Source organism: Dama dama, chromosome 25, assembly GCF_033118175.1.
Source record: "Dama dama isolate Ldn47 chromosome 25, ASM3311817v1, whole genome shotgun sequence".
Classification (NCBI taxonomy): Eukaryota; Metazoa; Chordata; class Mammalia; order Artiodactyla; family Cervidae; genus Dama; species Dama dama.
This window is the reverse complement of record NC_083705.1, coordinates 25,019,775-25,037,730: the sequence shown is the minus strand read 5'-3', so window position 1 is coordinate 25,037,730 and position 17,956 is coordinate 25,019,775. Positions and strand designations below refer to the sequence as shown.

General features: G+C 38.5%; 1 protein-coding gene across 2 annotated transcripts in view; it reads left to right on the top strand.

Moving 5' to 3' along the window:
- The first annotated feature begins 1,343 nt into the window (after window positions 1–1,343).
- Window positions 1,344–17,956, top strand: part of IPO11 (importin 11) — a 196,323-nt gene continuing 179,710 nt past the window's right edge. For both annotated transcript variants that reach the window (XM_061129709.1, XM_061129710.1), the window contains exon 1: window positions 1,344–1,506. The gene's annotated coding sequence lies outside the window, so the exon portion shown is untranslated. The remainder of the gene's footprint in view (window positions 1,507–17,956) is intronic.

Here is a 17,956-nt window from a genome sequence, read left to right as displayed (position 1 = left end):
TTTTCTTTAATTCACAAAAATACTTTTGATGTTCAGACTACCTGCACTTTGTGGCAAACTTCTACCACTCCCCCACCCCACCTCCTTCCTCCAAGCAGTTCTCTCAGGGCTACTTGAGATGCTCCCTCCCAGCCTTAAGTCCTAAACATTTCTGCCAAATAAAACATGACTCTCAACTTTCAGACTGTGACTATTTTTTTAAGTCAACACAGGCAAGAATACTGGAGTGGGTAGCCATTTTCTTCTCCAGGGCATCTTCTCACCCCAGGGATTGAACCTGCATCGCCTGCATTAGCAGGCAGGTACTTTACCCCTGAGCCACAGGAAAGCCTGTACCTCTACATATACCCATTCTTTTTCAGATTATTTTTCAACATAATTTTTAATGCTTGCATTGTATTGCCAATTTGTATTATACATGCATCTGTCATAATTTAATCATCCCTTTCTTGGTGGTCATTTAGGTAATTTTTTTATATTTTTACTTTGAAAAACAGCTCTTGGGTGATGAACATCCTTGTAATGCAAGGCTTATGATTGTCTGATCCAAATCGTAACACTGCGATTTATTAGCTGTGTGAACTTTCACAGGTTACTTGACTTCTCCTTGCTTCAGCTTCTTCATTTGTAAAGTGGGCACAGTAAAAAGCATCTCATACGGTTGTTTTAAGGATTTAAATACATGATTCACCTGAAGATCTTAGAACTGTATCTGGCACATTCTAAATGATTGTTATCATCTTTAAAAAATATTATTATTAATCCTTATGAACACAGGACTATTTCCTTACAACAATTTTTTTCTAAATGTAAGAATACTTAGGTCACTAAGCTAGTTAGTAGCAGAGGCAAAGATAACTGGATTTATCTCATTTTAATCTCCTCCCCCCTCCTCATCGTTCTGGACTACAGTGCCCACGAAGCAAGTGTATGACCTTAAAAAATAAATATACGTGGGAGGGTTGACCGCTGAGAGTAGGATTATTTTAAACAATTCTTTTCTCTTTAGACAGATCTGTAAAACAGTGCAGTTTGACAGCTGATATCCATAATAAGAATGGGGAAATTATTTTGATTTAAGTCTCAATCAACCCAGGAAACAACTGATTTTCCTGGGAGCAGGGCAAAGGGAATCTATGGTTTCCATGGTTACAGATCGCGCTGCGTCTGGGGTCCCCGCTCCCTATACTGCGCAAGCGCACAGAGCTGCCTTAGATGCCCGGCGCCTTTGGTTTCGAAGAGAAAGCTCCTCCCTCTCCTTTCGCCGTTCTCCTATCATCTTCTCCCTTTGCCTAGTCCACGCGCTCCGGTGTCCGTGACGCAGTATTCACGCGCCCGTGTCGTTTAGAGCCGCGACGCTGAACATGGCGCGTTCCTAGAAGCCGCTTTCGGCATCAGTAGGCGGCGGCGTGTGGACTGGAAGCGTGGGGCGCAGAAGCAGCCGACGCGGCTTCGTGTTGGGGCGTGGAAGCGGGAGAGACCGGCTATTCCGGACCGAACCAAACAGTAAGGCCCCGGCTTGAGAGCCTCAGAGCGCGCGCCTGTGGAAGGGAGGAGTGGGCTGGGCAGCGGAGACCTGAGAGGCGAGGGAAGAACGTGTGGCTGTTGGGAGGCCAGGCATAGCAGTAGCGAGAAAAGGGCGGCCTGCAGGCTTGGCTCTCTGTTACTTTAAGGACCCCTGGGAGCTCGAGGTTGCCTCAGTAAGCCTGGCAGCGGGAAGCATGATCGCGGAGGAATCAGGGTCCGGGGAAGCCGGGACTGGGTGTCAAAATGAGGACGTAGGGTGCTCATTGTGGCTGCGATTGCGGGTTAGGGTGGTGCATTTGCCCTTGGGGGATAGGTGGTGCTAATTTGCAGGGATCGTGGTCATCTTTAGTATGAAATCCTTGTACGTTTTTGCATATTGCATCCACGACATTGCTGCTAATAGCAATGCTGTGAAAGCTTTAATTGATTATTAGATCCTTGCTTGCCTTTAGAGAAAAAGTGAAGGAAGTTATATATTTTCATAGAGGACCTACTTGCTAAGGTATGGCCGCCAATGCTTGAGCCCAGCTTCTTCTGCAGCTTTATAATTTGAGGGTATTTGTGATTCAGCAATACTATATTGAGGCCCATTGCATCTGTCATTTTTCTTTATCCTTTTGTGAACGTGGTGGTGAAAGAGGGCAGTATTATCTTTCAGATTAACTTGACTACATAGGTAGGATTGCTGTATTGCCTCCTGGAGCCAAGATTGCAATTGACATCTCCCCTCCCCACCCCATTTGAACGAGCTCAGTTATAGTGCGGTAGTGCCCTTGCAGTTTGTCTATTCTTAAGAAGGGAATAAGGAAGAGCAGTTTACAACCGTAATGCTTTTTATCTTTTTCACGGATTGGGAGTTCATTCCTTCATTTTCACATTATTTCAGACTTCTCTATTCAGTACTGAGGCTTCAGGTTAAAGGCGGTGTGACTATGACATCCTTTTCATGACATTTCCTTACATCTTTTGTCACTAAAGAAGATTTCTGTGAAATTAGACTGAATATCTTTCCCTATTGGTGTAATAGGTTTGTGGAATTTCCCCCCTGTAACTCCTAAGACAGGGAATAGAAGAAACAGTTTAATTATAGCAGTGATTTGTGGCAATATATTACAGCCTTAGGGCAGCTGGACTGTCTCTGCCCCAGTTACACTTCCTAAAGCAGAAGGAAATACTCAACACAAATGAATTTAGTTGTGATAATAATGATTGGAGGTTCTAAATAAATAGGTGAAGATTATTCAGGATCAAATCTGAAAGCAAAAGAATCCTTGTAGACACTTGGCAGTTAAAGTGTACTGAAAATCTTTCTAGAGATAAGTACGTGTGTTCTTCCAGAAGTGTTCATAGTTTGATTAGATAGATTTTAACCGTTGTGTTGTATATATGTATGTGTGTGTGTGTGTTTGTATTTAATCTTGAGCTTTTCCTAGTTTAGTGTTATTGATGACAGTTCCTTTCTTTTCCCTGTCTGCACCAAATGGGGACTGTCAGTTAATTTCAGAGTGTTTTAGGAAACAGCAAGACACATTTTGGTCGGATGTGAATCTGGAGTGTTTTTGCTTGGTTTTTTAAATTTCAGGCTGATTACAGATAAATCGACAGTTAAAAGCTTTGTAGAACTTGAGCTGGAACAGTGTTCTACCCTTGCTGCTCAAAATGTGGTGTATGGCATGACCTGAAAGTTTGTTAGAAGTTCACAATCTCCAGCTTAACCCAGACCTACTGAATCAGAATCTGCATTTTAACAAGCTTTCCAGATGACATGAATGTACATTATAGCCTGAGGCACACTATGTTGGTTGATAAAAGTTGAAGACCAAGGTCATGCACAAACCTGCATAAAAATTATAGCACTTTTTATTTTTAATCTCAGGTGATCTTATGCTGGATATCAAGTCTGGTTTGTTTGGTTGAAGCAGCTAAAGGCCCAGCAGTCTAAGTGACTTGCATAAGGTCACATATTATCTAAATTTTTAACTCAGGTTCTGAATCACTATAATGCATTTCTTTTGCTAGTTACTTGGAGTTCACATTATCAAAACTGAACTAAAGCATTCATGAATGACAGCTAGGTATTCATTCAATAACAAACATTTATTGACTAATGAAAAGGCAGCCTACTAATCCTGGATGTCTTTAGTAATTACTCTTGTCTCCCATGGTGGTTATTAGCCCACTACCTCCTTCCTTCCTTACTCTTTCCTGGATAATTTGTCCTCTGCTTCACAGAGGAAATGCTGGGAATATCATTGCTTTTGCCTTCTTTTACCCAGTACTCATCCACCTTTATCTGTGCATCTCTAATTGTGCTCTGGATTTCTTTTTTTTCCTCAGGACAATGTTTATTTGATGTATTAGTTTGCTAGGGCTGACATAACAAAAAGCAGACTGGGTGGCTTAAACAACAGAAATTTATTTTCTCACAGTTCTGGACGCTGGAAGCCCAAGACCAAGGTTAGTGCAGAATTGATTTCTTCTGAGGTCTCTCTCCTTGCATTACATGTGACCACACTCTTTTTGCCTCTTTACATGGCTGAACCTTTGAGCACTTGAACCTCTAGTGTCTCTTTTTCTCTTTAAAACACCAGTCACACTGGATGAGAGGCCATGCTGATAGCCTCATTTTAACTGAATCACACGTTCAAAAATCTTATCTTCAATATCAGGGATACTGAAGGTTAGGGCTCCAACATATGAATTTTGGGGAATACAGTCCATAACACTTGCTTATCCATTTTACTCTCAACTGGTTCTAATTTACTAGGATTTAAACATACTGCACTCATTTTAAATATACTCTTTTTACTCTAGATTCCTCTTCAGTTTATCTGTAATAATTTTTCTTAAATTTCTTGAAAAAGCTGTCTATACTCATTTTCTCCACCTTCCTGTTACTTATATATTTGTTTATTTATTCATTTGTTTGTTTATTTTTCAGTGTGTTGAAGGCTGCCATCTGTTGCAGTCACTGAATTTGATGGGGTGATGGTCACTATTGATCTCTTCAGTCTGAAATTTAATGGAATCTTGTAAATCTTTTGACATTTTGACTGATTGTCCCCCTTGAAATTCTCTTACGTTTCTGTGCCACTGTAGTTTCCTTATGTCCCTTCTATATCTTGGTCTTTCCTTGGTATATTTTCTCTCTTCTCTGGCCACTTTAAATATTCATTTCACTCTGGGGTACTGTCTTCTGCCTCTCTGCCTACTCTGTTTGAAGGATTTCATCTATTATGACTTCAACTTCTGTCTTTATTTTGGTGACTCCCAAATCTCTGTTTAGCATACATCACTCTTAACCACTGACACACTGTGGCCGTTGTAAGACACTTTAAACTTATGTCAGAAAAACTATGTATCTCACCCTTTCTGAAGTTGCTTCCCTTCCTCTTCTGATTCTTCTGTACAGCTCATCACTCAGTTGGAGACACCCAGAATCTTAACTCTTCCCTGTTACTACATTGATGGGCTGACCTTCCCTCACTTTCCTATATAATAATTAACCAAATCTTGTTTTACCTCTTTCATCTACTTATTCTCTGTGGCTACCACCTTGGTTCAGATTATCAGTATTATCTGGACTTCTATCTAAACCTTCTAAAAAATTTCCTTGCTTCTAACAGTGCACCACCCCTCTGTACCTTTTCTTTTTCTGTAGGGTGATTGTACTGTTATTCTGCAGTCCTTTTATACAGTCATTCAGATAAAAATCCAAACTACCAGGCTTAGGAAATAGAGACATTAATGCTTTGGGTCTTGCTTGCTTTTTGCTTTCACCTTCTGTTATTTCCGGCCTCACATTCTTTTGTCATGCTGAATTGTTTACAGTTCTTCAGACGTGTTTGGATGTTTTTTTAAAGTTGAGATGTTTGTATGTTGTGTGTCCTCTGCCTCAAACATACCCATCTCCTGTCTGACAAATACCCATATGTGCTCATCTGGATAACTTCTACTCAGCACAAATGCGGCCTTGCTCTCTGGGAAGCCTTCCCTAGAGTTCCTAGGGTGAGTTAGGTCTTCTGAGTGTTCTTCCACTTAGTATAGCTTTTATAATGTCTTTTGTAATTGTCTTTTTTCCTCTCTAGACTTGAATGCAGTGACTCTCTCATTTGTTTCTCAGAGTAGTTCCTGCTTTATTGCAGAATACTGTGAATGGAATGTGAATAACCAGAAAATTGAAAAAAAATGTGAATGTTACATATTCTGGAGGTTAGACTGAGTGAGTTTGAAACATCAAAGACTTAGGTTAGTTTTTGTGACTTTACACAGCTGTCCACAGAGACTGGGATTTAGTCATTGGATTCATTTATTTAACGAATAGTTATTCATCATTCTCTTGTGTACCAGGTCCTACTTCTAGATTCTGGTGACATACGTTTGAACAAGTCGAAGTCCCTGGTCTCTCTAGATCTTAGATTGTAATTGAGATTCTGGACAATAAAAACATTTATATTAGAATATCAGACAGTTAAAAATATTAAAATGGAAGATTAGAAAATAGAAGGAAGGATATTCAGAGTAGAGAGTTTCTTGATTGAAGGGAAAGCTATTTTATATTTTAGATTAGGCAGTCAGGGAAGACTTATTTGATTAGTTGACAGTTTGAGCAGAAACTGGATTGAAGCTAAACAGCAAGACATGCTAATAGCTAGAGGCAAGAATTTTACAGCCAGAGGGAACACATTCTACAGGGGGAAGAGAAGAGATATTTTATGTATCCATTCCATTAAAGAAGGGTAGTGTATTGTCTCTATTTCTTACTGTAGACAGTGCCAAGACAGACACCCTTATCCTTTTCTCTTCCTTGTATGCCTATGCAGGAGTTTCTTTAGTTACAGTATCAAGTGTGGAACTGCTGGGCATAGGATATTACCTGATGGTAGGATACATAAACACACACACACTCCCACACCCCGCACACAAACACATTTCACTCCTGATGGCAGGATTGCTGTCTGAAGTATCTGTACTAATGTATACTCTGAGCAGCAGTGCTTAAAGATTTCTGTTTACATACGTTCTTGCAAGCACTGAATACTTTCAGGCTTTGTAATTTTTGCCAGTCTGATGATAATAAAGTAATATCTCAATTAAAAAAAAATTCCTCATAGCCAGTGAGGCTATCTGTCTGTCCTGATCTTTGTTGACCATTTGACTTTTCCCATCTATGAATTGTCTCTATGTATCCCTCATCCTGTTTTTTATTTCTTGTTTTGTTGATTTACAGACATTCCATATATATTCTGTATAATAATCCTTTATCTTTTTAGTCATTTACAATTTCTTCTCCTAATATTAAGCTTTTTAACTTATGTTTTCATTGATGTTAATTTTGGTTTTCAGTTTTGCTGTAATATTTATCAGAAAGATAAGCTATAGTCTTTATTGTATTTTGGCTCTCAAGTCTAAAGATTTTTAAAAACCAGTTAATTTCACTTGGAATTTGACAACAGTCCAATTAAAAGAAAAAATTGGGTGATCAATAGAGAGTATGGGGTTGTGATGGAGGCGTGAATTCTAAATCCCCAGAAATGTCACTAATTTGCCTGTGACCATACTGGATTCACAATTTATCTCTTTTACCTTTTGAATGCAGTTTCTTGGCCAGTAAAACAGAATGCTTAAATTAGATATATTTACTGTTGAGAGAAGTGGTATGGATGGCTCCAAGGTGATACAAAATTATTTTAATGATGCAAAATATTATCTTAGTGATGAAATGTAGAACAGTTGTTAATTCTGAAGATGCTACTGGGCATACAGCCTATACATTAATGAATGAATTTTTATAAATACAAATGACTCTTCAGGCTAAACTGTCACAACAAGATTATGAGATTCTTCTAAGACGAATCATAGATATCCTGGATGGGTAATTGGAAACTACTAGTCAAAGATACATACATTTGTAGAGGACTGATGATCCCTTCACAGTTAGCAAAAAGTTTTGACTAGAATTTGGTCAGTTATGGTCTATAAAATTTGGGCTGTGCTATTACTCCCAAAGAACAGTATCTTGTCCAGAGTCACACTTAAGAGTTTTTCCTTCTCATTTCTTTGGCATCAGACAAGGAACTTTAAAACCAGTAAGCATACTGCTGTTCTTTAGTAGTTTTTATACAAATGTGTATTTTTTTCTTTCACCTAGAGAGATGTCAAAGAAGGTGGTGGTGACCTAGTTGGGGCCTCACTGCTTAGCATTACTTTGGTGGGTGTCACTGTTTAGGAAAAGTTCCTTAGCTTTTCTGACAAGGATGTGTTCAGTCATGGGGACTCCCATGTATACCAAACAGGCAAAAGACTCACTGAAGTTTTTCAATGCCATTTTACTAAAAACTCCCAGGACAACACAAATCCGTGGGTTTATTGGGTAGGACTTCTCTCACAGCTGCGTCCTGGCACTGTATACTGCCTTTTTATGTACTATATAGGTTACACGTTTATTTCTGTGTCTCTACCCACTTGAATATACTCTTCATGAGAACAGGGCTTTTTTTTTTTTTGGCCTTTTTAGTGCATTGGTGTATCCTAAGTGCCTAGAATAATGTCTGGCATTTGTAGGTATTCAATAAACATTTGAATGAATGAATGTGGAAAAGTCTAATGATAAGCCAGTAAGTATGAGAAACCTGATAAAGAGCACAGGATTAGAACAAAGGATGTTAGATATTCCCAGTGAAAAGCATTGTTAACTTTTATTGGCTCAATGTGCCCCATTTCAGTAGCTGAAGCTGCTGAGTGAACTGTTTGTTCATTTATTCCTTCATTTGTTTTTTAGCCCTTCAGCAGACTGTTTACCTTTGTAGTATCTTTTATAGATATTTCTCTCTCTACTGTGATGTAATTCCTGTACTTCCAGAAATGTTGTTTCTTTCACCTCTTTTTTGCCTTTTCTGAAAGCCTGCCTTCCACTCTTAGAAATTGCAATCACATTATTGCTTTAAGTTCCTCAAACATTTACTGAACATTTACTACATCCTTGACACATTATATTAGGTGCAGGCAGGCATAGATGAATAAGACACAGTTCTTGCCTTTATGCAGCTCCTAATTTTGTAGGTGGGACTCAAATTAACAAGGAAATAGATGTAGTAATAGAAGTATGTTCTTTAGGTAAGAATGGTGTGGAGGAAGGAGCACTTTACATCTAATGCAGTTAAAGATTCCCAGAGTGGGTGTTGTCAGGAGTGAGCAGTGGCTTTCATATTCTCTGTACCGTAGTCCATTAGCTGCCATTTAAAAAAACATACATAAAAATAGGGGGAATTGTATGATGAACCCTTATCTACTCACCACCCAGGTTTAACAGTTGTCAGCTCATGGTCAATCTTATTTCATCTTACCTCCACCTGCTTCCCCTCTAACTGTTGGTTGTACTATCTAGAAGCTTGGTCAGATTCGAATTTAACTTAATTTTTGGGCAAACTGCTTTAAGATTTTGGTTTCTCACAGTAATAAAATATCCCTTTCTTTAAGCTTTTTAGTTTGATAACTTTCCTTTTTTGTTATGTTGGAACTCTTCCCCTAGTTTTCACAGAAATTCATTTCTTCCTTTTCTTTGACACATCTTTCACTAGTTTGCTTTTGATCCTAGGCAGTTTAGCAGTTTTGTAATATTTCCTATCCATGATTCCTCCAGAATATGTTTTCTGCCTTCTGTTCTTCTTTTAATAGACTTGAATTGTAGATCATGATTTGACTTTCAGGAATTTTAACTGTCTTTGAAAAAATAGCACCTTCCCCTTATCTCTCTGTAGGGGATGTTCCAGTAATTTATGGTAAATACTGTATTGCTTATACATTTCACCAAAAAGGCTACTCTTCATTCAGGTTTTTATTTGCCTAGTACCTATTCTTCCAGGAGGAAAATTGTAGCTTTCAAGTTACTCTGTCACTCTCAAAGGCCTGTACCTCGCCATTCTTCCTCTTTCTGAACACTTGTCAGATGTGGACTACTGCAGTGTTTTTCTCTCTGGGTGTTTTCATCCTGCTCCTCTTATCACTCTGCCTTTTCCTGTTCCACAATTTCTCAGTCTCCTTTATGCTAAAACATTGCTTATGAGTATTACATTTTCTTAAGTTCTATCATTTTATTTTGTATGAAGCTCAAAAACATATTTTCATCTTACAATTTTCTTTTGCTAGAGATGAGGGTATTTTTCATGATGCAGAATTCAAGTAAAGAAGTAGAGACAGTGGTGTAAGGAAGTTTTCCTGCCACCTTGCAGATGGTTGTCCTGGCCAGGTGGTCACTAAAGAGAATCACAGTGTCCTCTTCCCAGGTCAGTGAGGGAAAAGGATGCTTGGAACATACTCTTGGGATGTGCTACTTACCTCTCACCATCAGGTGGCACTGCCGGTTAATCAGTTTATTTTTACATCCTAGTCGGCCATTCGGAGAGGGCAGCGGCACCCCACTCCAGTACTCCTACCTGGAAAATCCCATGGATGGAGGGGCCTGGTGGGCTGCAGTCCATGGGGTCGTGAAGAGTCAGACATGACTGAGCAACTTCACTTTCACTTTTCACTTTTATGCATTGGAGAAGGAAATGGCAACCCACTCCATTGTTCTTGCCTGGAGAATCCCAGGGATGGGGTCGCACAGAGTTGGACACAACTGAAGTGACTTAGCAGTAGCAGCAGTAGGCCATTGTCTGGTAAAGGAGTATGTTGATGTGGAAGCTTTCATGGAACATGCAAAGACTTCAAAGTAAAATTAAAGATAAACACACTATTGCTAACAAACACAAATTTATTTTCCTTTTATGTGATGAAAGTACAATATATATGTATGTGAAGCATTATGTAAAAGGAAAGTAATAAATCAAAAATTTTTTTTGTTAGTTTCATTTTTCTCAGACTGTTAAATATTTTAAACTCTTGACATCACTTCATAAGAATTTTTAGAGATGAATATTTGTAGTTAAAACTGGATTATAAGGCTCAAAGTCCCCTGCATGAGGAGGATTGTCTTTTGGTAAACATTGCTATCACAGATCTAGGTAAATATGGCAGAACTATTGCTTATCAACTCTTGCTACTGAAAACCAAGTTCGTAAGCTTTCTCCTGATTGTTTTGATGAGAGTGCACTTATTGACCACATTATCTACTTAAATGTGCATGTTTAATATATCGCCATGATCTCTTGGTATGTGCTTGTCAAGAGAAATACATCATGATTTGAAGCTCTTGAGTTGGAATGCTTTAGGATTACAGAAGAGAAATCAAGCAAGTATTCCCATGCAAATTTAGAATAGATATAAAGTGAAAATTCTTGGCCTTAAAAAAAAAAATCATTTTTCATCATAAAAGTAAAATGTATAAACTGTTAAAATCCCTCTTCCTTCTGGGACTACTTTAGAACAGTACAGTTTATAATTCTGTTTCTTGCTTGTCTTTATTCTTAGACATTTTTTATTTGTATAGCTTTGCTGCATATATTTTATGTAGTATTTTTTATTTGATATTATAGATATTCCTCTAATTACACAACAGCCTAAAAAAGATCATTTTTAAAATTCTGATTGGTTTAGGATTTAAACTTGAATTTCTACCACTAAGTAGTTTATAGGTCCTTTGACACTCTTGAATAGATAGAATATTTCAGCATAGAGAAGAGAAAGCAAGGGAATACCTTCTCTCTTTCTTGTTGTTATATATGTTTTATTGTGTATTTTTTATCCCAAAGTAGATCAGTCTTTGACTATCTGCATGACATCTCATATAGAGAATTTTTCAACAGCTCTGATGGTTCTTTAACGTAAAGGTATTTGGAGATATATGGAAGCATTTTGAGTCAAAACCGTCTTTAGGAAGTGTTACTTACATATACTGTGCAAGGATGCGAAACAACCTATAATGCACGTATGGAGAAGAGTTTTCCTGTTGAGAAACTGAAATGAATTCAAATGGTACAGTGTGGATTTGAATGGGACTAGCACCTCTGGAACCTTCCAGATTATTTCAGAAGTTTTATGTCCTTTAATCTTGCTTTAATTTCTTAAACTATTACTCTTTCTTGCTGTTATTAACATTACTTATTAATACTTCAGCCACATGTTTTTCATTTCTTCAGTTACTTTTTCTGGTCTCTTGCTAACTTTGGCATTTACATAGTTAGAGCACTTAAAATAACAGCTTAACTAAGATACAATGCACAGACCACACAGTTCACTCACTGCAAGTATACAATTCAGTGACTTTTAGTATATTCACAGAGTTGTGCGGTCATCACTACAAACAATTTTAGAACATTTCATCACCTCAGATTGAAGTCACTCCACATGTTTCTCAATCCCTTTTTATTTGTGGCTTGGTAGATCGTGTCTTTGTAGCACTGAATAATATTCCATTGTCTTGATTCACCACAGTTTATTTATCCATTCACCTACTGAAGAATATCTTGATTACTTCCAAGTTTTGACAGTTAGGAAGAAAGCTGCTATAAACCTGTGTGTGTAGGGTTTTGTATAGATGAAAAGTTTTCAGCTGCTTTGGGTAAATACCATGTAATGCAATGGCTGGATTGTATAGTAAGAGTATGTTTAAGAAACCACCAAACAGTCATCTAAAGTGGTTATACAATTTTGTACTTCCACCAGCAATGTCTGAGAGTTCTATTGCTCCACATTCTTGCTACCTACCATTTGGCCATTTTAATAGGTGTGTAGTGTATCTCATTGACATTTTAATTTATATTTCCCTGATAACATATGACGTGGAGCATCTTCTCATATGATTATTTTCACATCTATATATCTTCTTTGGTAAGGTGTTTGTTAAGGTCTTTGGCCCATTTTTTAAATCAGACTGTTTGATTTTTTTGTTGTTGAGTCTTCAGTTCTGTTCAGTTGCTCAGTCATGTCCGACTGTTTGTGACCCCATGAACTGCAGCATGCATTTTGCCTTTTCTTCTGTTTTTTTTTGGCCATACTGCACAGCAAACAGGATCTTAGTTCCCTGACCAGGGATTGAACCTGAGTCCCCTGTAGTGGAAGCACGGAGCCTTATCCACTGGACCGCCAGCTAGGCCTCTTCCGTTCAGTCACTCTGTCACGTCCGACTCTTTGTGACCCCAAGGAATGGCAGGTGGTCCTGAGAGTTCTTTTTATATTTTCATTATCAGGTATGTCTTTTGTACATATTTTATCCCTGTTGGTGGTTTGTCTTCTCATTCTTGATACTATCTTTAGCAGAACAGAAGTTTCTAATTTTAGTGAAGTCCAGCTTATCAATTATTTCTTTCATGGAGTGTGTCTTTGGTGTTGTGTCTAAAAAAAATCACCACACCTGAAGTCATCTAGGTTTTCTCCTAGGTTATTTTCTTGGAGTTTTGTATTTAAATCTAGGTCTGTAATCCATTTTGAGTTAATTTTTGTGAAAGATGTAAAGCCTATGTTTAGATTCATTTTGTTTTGCATATGGAGATTCAGTTGTTCCTGTGCCATTTATTGAAGAGATTGTCTTTCTGCCATTGTATTGCCTTTGCTCCTTTGTCAAAGATCAAATTTCTGGGTGTCTATTTCTGGACTTTCCAGTCTGTTTCATTGATCTGTTTGTCTAACTCTTTCACCAGAATCACTCTCTTGATTCCTGTAGCTTTATAGTAAGTCTTGAAGTGGATAGTGTTAGTCCTCCCGGTTTATTCTTCAGTATTGTATTGGCTATTCCAGGTCTTTTGTTTCTCCGTGTAAAGATTAGAATCAGATTGTTTGTATCTATAAGATAATTTTTTTGAGTTTTGGTTCCAACCAAAATCCATAGATCAGGTTGAGAAGAAGTAACATGTTGACAGTGTTGAGTCTTCCTATCCATGAACATGGAATATCTATTTATTTAATTGTTCTTTGATTTTGTTCATTGATATTTTGTTGTTTTCCTCATAGAGACCATGTATGTATTTTGTTCGATTTATATCTGAGTATTTAGTTTTGGGGGGTGCTAATGTAAATGATACTGTGTTTTTAATTTTCACTTCCACTTGTTCATTGTTGGTATACAGGAAAGCATTTGACTTTTGTATATTCACACAACATTGCTATAAATTGCTATAAATTGCCTATTAGTTCCAGGAGGTTTTGATTGATTCTTTCAGATTTCTACATAGATGACCATGTCATCTTCAGACAGACCAGATTTGGTCTTCCTTTCTGATCTATATACCTTTTCTTTTCTTACCTTTATTGTATTATCAAGGATTTCCAGTTCGATGTTGAAAAGGAATGGTAAGAGGGAATATCCTTCCTTTGTGCCTGATGTTAGTGGGAAAGCTATGTTTCTCGCCGTTAAGTATGGTGTTGTCTGTGGGTTTTCTGTAGATAGTGTTCATGAGGTTGAGAAACCTCCCCTCATCTTTTGCCTTTTAATTAGATTATCTTTATTGAATTGTAAAAATTCTTTATATATTTTGCATATAAATCACATATCAGATACTGTTGTTGTTCAGTTGCTGAGTTGTGTCCAACTCTTTGAGACCCCATGGACTGTAGCGCACCAGGCTGCCCTGTCCTTCACCATCTCCTGGAGTCTGCACAAATTCATGTCCATTGAATTGGTGATGCCATCCAACCATCTCATCCTCTGTCGACCCCTTCTCCTCCTGCCTTCAGTCTTTCCCAGCATCAGGGTCTTTTGCAGTGAGTCAGGTCTTCGCATCAAGTAGCCAAAGACTGGAACTTGGACCATAAAAAAAGCTGAGCGCTGAAGAGTTGATGCTTTTGAACTGTGGTGTTGGAGAAGACTCTTGAGAGTCCCTTGGACTGCAAGGAGATCCAACCAGTCCATCTTAAAGGAAATCAGTCCTGAATATTCATTGGAAGGACTGATGCTAAAGTTGAAGCTCCAATACTTTGGTCACCTGATATGAAGAACTGACTCCTTGGAAAAGATCCTGATGCTGGGAAAGATAGAAAACAGGAGGAGAAGGGGACAACAGAGAATGAGATGGTTGGATGGCATCACCGACTCGATGAACATGAGTTTGAGCAAGCTCTGTGAGTTGGTGACGGACAGAGAAGCCTGGTGTGCTGAGTCCATGGGGTCTCAAAGAGTCGGACACGACTGAGCATCTGAACTGAACTCGTTTGCCATGAAGTGATGGAACTGGATGCCATGAACTTAGTTTTTTGAATGTTGAGTTTTAAGCCAGCTTTTTCACTCTCCTCTTTCATCTTCATCAAGAGGCTGTAAGTTCCTCTTTGCTTTCTGCCATTAGGGTGGTATCATCTGCATATCTGAGGTTGTTGATACTTCTGGCAATCTTAATTCCAGCTTCTGATTCATTCAGCCTGGCATTTTGCATGATGCACTCTGCATATAAGTTAAATAAGCAGGGTGACAATATACAGCCTTGATGTACTCCTTTCCCAATTTTGAGCCAGTGCATTGTTCTTTGTCTGGTTCTAATTGTTGCTTCTTGACTTGCATACAGGTTTCTCAGAAAGCAGGTAAGGTGGTCTGGTATCCCTGTCTTTTTAAGAATTTTCCAGTTTGTTGTGATCCACACAGTCAAATGCTTTAGTCAATTTGCAAATATTTTCTCCCATTCTGTGAATTGTCTTTACTTTCTTAATGGTATTGCTTGGTAAAGTTTTAAATTTTGATGAATATAATTGTTCTTAGTTTAATGCATGTGCTTTGGTATCGTATTTGAAAATGCTTTACCTGGTGCAAAGTCATGAAGATTTATTGCTAGACCTTCTAAGAGTTTTATAGAGTTAACTCTTTATGCCTTGCTCTGAGATTCATTTGGAGTTAATTTTTGCTTATGGTATAAGGAAGAGGCCCAGCTATTCTTAGGATGTAGATATTCAGTGGTTCCCTCAGTATTTGTTGAAAAGACTCTATCGAATTGTCTTGGTACCCTTGTTAAAAATCACTTGCCTTTAGATGTAAGGGTCTATCTGGACTTTAAAATCTGTTTCATTAATGTGTGTATCTGGCCTCTTGCAAGTACCAACACTGTCTTGATTACTGTAGCTCCACTGTAAGCTTTGAAATATGGAAGTGTGAGTGTTATTTTCATATTTCTGTTACTGATTCCAATCTGATAACTTATTTGTATGATTTCATTTCTTTTAAATGTGTCGAGACTTGTTTTTTGGTCTAGCATTATGGTCTCTCCTGGAGAATGTTTGATGTACGCTTGAGATGAATGGTTGCTTGCATTCTACTGTTGTTGAGTGGAATGTTTGTTAGGTCTGGTTTGTGTATCATGTTGTTCAAGACATGTTTCCTTGTTGATCTTCTTTCTAGATGTCTGTTCATTTTTAAAAGTGGAGTACTGATATCTCCAGCTGTTACTGTTTCTGTTTGAGCATCCTGGGGTGGGCATGACTGAGGCCCACTGTGCTCGGCCTGATAGTCCTGGGGGAGAGCTTCTGCCCCGTGAGTGCTGCCAGCCTGGAAGAAGAGTACCCAGACCTTTTGGCTGTGCTTGTCTGGAGCTGTAGTACGTAGCTGGGGCAGATGAGAAATGCTGGCTGCCTGCCCCTGGTGGGGAGAAACTGCAGCCCTAGATTCTGGGGTCAGAAGGAGCTGCCTGTTCTTGGCTCATTCTGCCTGGAGTATAGCCTCTATCATTTTATGGAGCAGCAATGAGCTTGTGGCTCAAGTGCCACAGATTCTTGCTATTTTTACCAAAATTTAATAGTATTTCTCACGTAAGTGTTTCTCTGTTTGCTGTGTGTCCTTAAAGATACTTTCCAGAGACTGTAAATGGTTCTTTTTTGTAACTTTTATCAGTTATAGTTTAACTGAGGAGAGGATCTATGGAGCTCTTCATGCCATTGTTCCTGAAGTATTCTCTTTTCTTTCTTTCTTGTTTAAAAATTATTTATTTATTTATTTTTGGCTGTGCTGGTTCTTCATAGCTACATATGGGCTCTCTCTGGTTGCAGCAGGCAGTGCGCAGGCTTCTCAGTGTGGTGCTGGCTTCTCTTGTGGAGCTCCAGCTTAGGCGCACAGGCTTCAGTAGTTGAGGCAGCGGGCTCAGTACTCGCGGAGCGCAGGCTTAGTTGCTGTGCAGCTCGTGGGACCTTCCTGGACAAGGAATCGAACCCGTGTCCTCTGCTTTGGCAGGCAGATTCTTAACCAGTTGGACCGCCAGGGAAGTCCTCCTTTCTTTCTTTTAAACTGGACATGGAAGCTAGAGTGCTGGTTTGATTGTTGCCGATCATTTTTGGTATTTCAGAGATGAGGTTGTATACTTCTTTTTGTATCACCTCAGAAGGCACTTAACTCAAGTTGTGCAGCTGTTGGTGATACTATAATAAATTTTCTTTCTTGGTTGACCTGGTGACGGACAGATCCCTTCATTTTAAAGGTTCATTTCTTCACTGCATTTAGCAAGTAATCTGTGGGATGATACTTAGACACACTGGGAATATCCTATTTCCCAACAGCTCTTCTTTCACTTAATGGTTTTAGTATCCATATTGATCCATGCCTGAATAAATTATATCACTGAGGGAACCTTTTTTGATTTTGAAATTCTTTTTCCTTCAACTTCTTTTATAATCTTACGCCTTCTTTTTCTCAGTTTACTTACTCACAGCTTTAGCTTTTAATAGTGGGGTGGGGTTATTGTTTGCGTGGAATGTCGTAAAACTAAGGATAAACACAGATAATGTAGTAGACTAAAAAATTGTCATGACTGAAATTAAAGTTGATGCAGGCCTGAGAAGTCTGTTTTTTGGTGACAGGCAGAGGTATTGCGTTTTCTTTATTTCTTTCTTTTAATGAAAATTAGTTTGTTTTCAACTGTAGGCACATCTGTATTATCTTTGGACTTTGGATTTTTCCAGACTTGGGAAGATATCTTACAGAATCTAGCCTAGGAAGCCCACTTAGAAGGTTTGAGTGTTTAGGCTCTTGGTCACATATCGCTAGATTAATTAGACTTTAATATAATCGAAGACTATAGTAGGTCCAGTAATGAATAAATCGAACTGACTGACTTGTGAAATAGTGAGAAGGGTGACTTGCTCTTTTAATTTTCACCTTCACCTTTCCTCATATTGTTCTTAGGGGAGAAAAGGAGTATGCATTTAGATTTTGAGTAATTCTCTTCGTAGATAGTTAAGAGCTTATAAAATGCTCATAAGGAGTGTTTCCTCTTGCTTATGGTTTTGAAACTGTTCAAAATAATGAAAATCAAAACAACCTCAGTTGTATGCATAATTAATTGGAAAATCTAGGCAAATTTAATCTTTCTGTTTGCTTGGTTGTCCCCAGGGTATTGATAATTAACGGGAACACTGAAAGGCAAAGGAGACATGGTTTTAACACGGGTGCGGGGTTTCTCTCCCCACACACAGACCTGTAACAGCACTTGCAGTTTGAGAGACTAGCTGCTCTGGCCTTCAGGCCTCCCTTCTGATGAGCCTGTCATGCCGTGAAGACCTGTCCAGTCCCTCGGGGAGTGTG